Raw genomic sequence first — 6000 nt, forward strand, 5'->3', positions numbered from 1 at the left:
GCTTTACAGTCTGAAAATTACGGTAACACGAAACTTACTTGTTTTTAAAATAAATTCTAAAATTGAATTAATATACTGGAGATTTCCATATTACATGTTTTGAAAGTGTTTGAACAGTATAATGTACTAATAATAAGTTGTTCGAGTACATAACAGACCTTTCCAGCAGCCCAAACATATGAGCCAAAGGAAACACGAAAGTGTCGCTTGTGTTTTATTCGAAGGTAGAAGTTCTGAGTAAAAATTGGATTCCACTTTTCTTTTTCTATGGTGAATAATGCGCCTGTAGCGTTCTTTGTTTTAGGCAGAAAATCAAATAAAAATACCCCTTCACAAATTTTTATCGAATTGTAAGCACAAGAGTTCTAAACTGGCGGCAATTATACTTTAGTGGCTGCCACCTTGTTTTAAGATGACAGATTGAAATCAAAACACTCCTCGAGAATATCCCTTTTATATTGAAAACGTGGTTTCTATCAGAATATTAACATTTGAATTTTAAAAAAGTGGGGCATACAATTTGAATGGCTACCATCTTGAAACAAAATGGAGAATTTGCTGTCCTACTTTAAATGCATATTGTAAATTTGGTTTGGAGTGAACAAGAGTTTTAAACGACGATGTTTATAACTTTAATCGCGCTATCTTGTTTCAAGATAGCTGGTCGAAATACAACCATCCCGAGCAGTATACCTTTGGACATCCTTGCATGTACAGTAAGCTGGATACCAGATATCTGCCGACCGGGCTAGCCGAGTGGGTAAAGTACCTGCCCGGCAACCCAAAGGTCGCGGGTTCGATTCTCGCCTCGGGCTTGGATCAAAGTACAGCAAAAACCTTGGGAGGTGCAATATGGCCACAGAAGCCGATGCGCCAACAACTACCAAATCAAAAAAAAAAAAAAAAAAAAAAAACCAGATATCTAAAATAATTAAAGTAAGAATAAAATTGGAGGGCGGCCGGTTAATTTTAATCCGCCATCTTGTTTCAAGATGGCTGATTGAAATAAAAATTCCAGAGTATCCTAATAGTCGTCTCAGACGTAAAGCTGGTTTGGTTTGGATTATAAACACAGGTATTTGTTTATAATCCAAAAATGCATTTGCAACACTTTTCTTCTTGAACGAATCACTTAAATCGTGTAGTATAGTCCTCACAAAGAAAGCACGTATCGAAATACGAAGATAAAGCCAAGTTAGTCAGCGGTCTCTCATAAAATTTGTAATTTTCTTTTCAATTAAATGTATTGGTCTTCAGTTATCGTTATCTTTCAGATAATCTGCAGAAACAAGGTTATTACCACCGAACAGCTCCATCCCACACGTTTTTTAGTCTCTAAAGGTGTTCCATTTCTGCTACAAAATCACTTTGAAACTGTCGTTACTTATCTCACACGATTCTGGGGGCCTTAAGAATTTGAAATGCAAGGCGTTAATCTTTAGTTCTGTTCAAGAAAACACTCTTTCTGCTTACCGAGTTCAAAGATTAATTAGGGGAGAGCAAAAGTTTGCTACCTGACAGATGTTGGGGTGTAGGTCACCACATGGCACGTCTACTTCGCCAATAAATGGCGTGCCGGTTTAGTGGCGCCGTTATTAACACCTGTTGCTGTCAGCCACTGACAAGCCCTCTCTTTGACGGGTTATGATGCTGTCAGTGTACTGATTATTAATTGTTTTACGGCCTTGCTTTAAGAAATGCGGATCGCAGTGATAATCGCTAATACGGAAACTGACTGGGAAAAAAGACTCGCAAAACAATGCGCCTCCACACTGAATTTAAATATTGACCCTCGGGAAAGAACAGAAATATGTGGCAGTAATTGGATATTGTTGGTGTTTTAAAATACAGTAATATTTATATACACGTTACAAACAAGTTTCTAAATGAAACATTTCGCGAATAGTCCAGCACTGATTAATGAAATCTGAAGTGCAGTTGAACGGAGCCTTACTGAAATCAAACTTTGAATGCGAGCATTAATCGCAAGTTTGTTACTAGCCTATCTACGAAATATACCTATTAATCTAATTTATGAAAGTCTATTTACACCATTTTTGTATTGGAAACACGAGATCTTGGTTAATGCGTACTTACACTCCAACTTTGGAATATTTATGTGCTCTTTCCAAGATGAAGCTGAGCTGTGTCTCGCTCGAGGATTGAATGGTTTTTAATTCTGGAAACTGATTTTAGTTCCAACAAACCCTAACGGAGAACACATGCAATTATAGACACAATATACCAAAATAGGGCTCGATATTTTAATGGTGTGGGTGTCCCAGATAATAACAGCCGCTTAAACAAGCCACGAGATTAATAATGGATAAAAAGCTTTTAGATTGGAGGTTAGTTCCATAAAGAGTGTTACTTTACTATAGAATTACGTAAAATTAATTTTTTTCATTATGAACCCAAACATGAAAACTTACAGTACTATGTATGGGTTAAAGGTTGAGAAGACCGATTATAAGCGTTAATATTGGACTTTTGAATTCCTGGTGAATGTAATATTCGGGAAATAGACTGACTGATCGCTTAATTCGCAGAATGGCAATGCCAACGTACAACCACTCAAATTTCGTTGAACTGCTGGGAGGTGGCAAAAGAGCATATGTTTAAGAATACTGTGACAAAGTTTCCAGTTCTTACTTGTCAGGGTGGTAGTTGAAAAGTGGCCTGAAATTACATGCTGTAAGTGTGACGGTTTTGCAAGGTGTTCCTTGTTCATTATGACTGATCCATGATATATTTACATCATAAAGACATGGTGAAGTATATATCACCGTGTCTCTTAAATTGTGGTAGCATTTCTTTACACACTTTCACGCGATTTTATTTCTGATCAAGTGTCAAAGGGTGTGGAATCCAGCGAGTACAGATTCGCTACATTTTAAGGTGCTCTGTAACAATCACGTGTGCACTGCTATATTAGATCGACCTCCTTCTGTTTAGCTGACTGAGTGCGATTCTTTCGTCTTTATCCAGAATCTCCTGGGTCTTTGCAATTTGCTCTAGAGTAGAGAGATTCGTCGGCTGTCCAGACCGCGAATCGTTAGCCACAGATTCTCTGTTCTTCAATGCACCTGTGCCACTTATGCTTTTAGTGTGCGAGCGAAATGAACAAATATACGCGAGAATTAAAAATCCAGGACTCATCAGCAAAGGAATCATCGACTTCATTTTAGCAACATCATGAGTAGACGCTCATGATGTTGCTAAAATACCCGATCTCTCGCTTTTCTCATACATAACTGTTCACATAACCGAGTGTTCGACACAAAAGACGCGTTTGTGTTGCAAGTGGTTCGAGCTCAGGCGGCGACTAAATAAGATAATGTCTTTGTATTCTTTTTCTTATAAATTTTATGATCTTATGTGGCGGTACGGAGTATAATTTTTTTTTAAATCATGCGATGTACTGTACAGAATGTCATTTGCCAATTAGCAAAAATCAAACTTTAGACAACTAAAGGCCCACTTTTTTTCATTAAATATTTTATTGTGGAATTCCAAATTTAACAATTCCTTTTATGGAAACAATTCAAAATGTAAAAGCAATTTGCATAAATACTGATTACATGTCAGAACGCACTGTGGTGTACATCATCTCAGAAAATAACGGAAGACTGGATCTTGTAAAATTCACTTATAAGACAGTGTTGTCGAACAATGCAGTAAATTGCCCTCGCATGTGACAGTAGTGAGTCTGATTAAATTCAATTAGATGGTTACCTTGTGGGAATGGGAAAATAATATGAATATTCTGTTTTATTAGGAAAACGTCCGCTTCTTTGCATCATTTGGCCTTAGTAATACATATTCAGACAAATTTAAACACGATATTGGACACATCACGTTTAGTGTGTCTCGTGCTGCTGTTCTTTCAACATGCTGGCTCTGCTTTCGGATTGAACCATTGTTTTTTGAACGTTCAGTAATTCGATTTTTGTGGTCTGGGGAATGGGATAAGCCAATCGAGATTCAGTACGAGAGGAGTATTGTGCAAAAAAAAAAAAAAAAAAAAAAGTGTACTAGTAGTCAAAAAGGCCCAGAAGTGTCAGAACAAGGGCAGTCGACAAAGATGCCAAATGCAAAGAATAATGTTGATGGATAATCATTATTACCAAAAAAATGGAGAAAATCGTCTTCACGGCAGTATAATGGCTTCGCCACTTGTCACCCTAAGGTTTGGATTGATTCCCGCCACTAAACGGAGAAATATTAACCATTTCATTTGGAGCTGCGTTAGCTAGTATCAGGAAGAGGCGCAAAATTTTCCATCTCCTGCAAAAGTTATGGACAACAGGAGCCACTTAAATCTGGCCCTTTTCTTGGGATTATTAAGAAATGGAAGAGAGTGATTATCACAGGACTATCTCAAAAAGCCAAATTATTGTTATTAATAATTTGGCTTCTTGAAATATGAAATTAAATCGCCAATTTCAATTAGCAATTTGACTTCATTATTTTCCATGTTTTGTTTCGGCCTTGAAGATGTCTCTCTTAAAGTGTCTCATAGATGAGCATCAGCGTTGTGCGTCTCGGCGATCTTTGTTCAGTTTTATTATGGAGAAGGCCTTGCACAAACGTATGTTGTTGCAAATAAAATAGTCATCTTTTGTGCGTGGCGTAGAGACGTTATCCGACATTTATAGACCTCAGAGGCAGATCAGTGAATTTGCTCTTCACTTAATGATCGTATTGCAGCTTGAGAACTTCATTTGAATTTTTTCCAGGTACTGTTACTTATACACGCATTGAATAGAAAGCTGAATAACTCAATTTATTCTACAAGTCAGAAAATTCATTATGAAACTGGTGAATAATTCCAGGAAATTTCTCAACGTCAAGTTTTCCTCTAAATATACCTTGCGCACTTCTCTCAAACATCGAAATTTGAAACAGATGAAGTCGCCTATCTTAATAAAGTAAGGGCACACAAAAAAGTGTTGCATTTTGAAAGACTTCGGCTGAATGCAAATCCGTCAAAGCGATCATGGCCTCGAAGAAGCTTGTTCAAGTGTTTGGATGATGCCCAATGTCAGATAAAATTGTCAAATCGACCAGCTCTACGAAATAAAATTCTCCCTTTTCCTCCAAGAATATTTTGAATTTATTACGGTGTTGGAAAATTTGTGCATTAAAATGCCATGGGGCAGTTAACAAACATCCGCATGATATAGCACTTCAAAGAATTCTGCTTCAATGTCACCAATACACAACTGCCGGTGCTTCAGCTTCGTATTTGAGCGCATGTAATGCACAATGCGAATCATGACATTCATAACTTTACCCAAACAAGATCCTCTCTGTAAATTATGCAGTGAAAAGTAAGGAACTAGTTGAAATTCTGTTCTGTTCCATTTTTCTTTCCATTTGACCAGCCAGCCCAACGTGAAGGGTGGAACACCATCCGTAGTGAGTCCTGTCATTTTCCAAGGAAGCCAACAACCTTTCAAGCCTTTGGAAAATTCTAGATCTTTGCTGAGGTTATAGCATGCAAGCTCCTCCGTTACAAACTTTTCATCCAGGACTCATATAAAAAGAATAATCCGCACGGTGTCTGTAATGTCTTTATTTTTGTTGCATGCAATCTAATAGAACAAGAATTTTTGGAACTTTAAAGTAATTTTTTTTTTCTTCATAAAGATGACCTTTGCGATGTCGCTCTTAGAGAGAGAGAGAGAGCGATTTACCATTCAAGTCTTGGAAGAAGTAGTCAGCCTGCCAGAGATTTTCTTAAGATAGCCACAGTCAACCTGAAGTTTCTCAAGAAAGCAGTCAACAGGATTTGAAGAATACTTCGGAGCTATCAGCAAATGAACACGAATATGGACTTAGAACGCACGAAGACAGGATACAGACCACACAAGCGAAAGCAACATCAGCTAAATGGCATGCTCCTTGACACGAGAGAATAGGACTCTTATTCAGTAGACAGTGATCACAGGGATCATTCATATTAATGAACTGACGTACAAAAACTCTACAGAAAAA

This window comes from Mastigoproctus giganteus, chromosome 2, assembly GCF_048544385.1.
Source record: "Mastigoproctus giganteus isolate SK-2022 chromosome 2, ASM4854438v1, whole genome shotgun sequence".
Taxonomy (NCBI): domain Eukaryota; kingdom Metazoa; phylum Arthropoda; class Arachnida; order Uropygi; family Thelyphonidae; genus Mastigoproctus; species Mastigoproctus giganteus.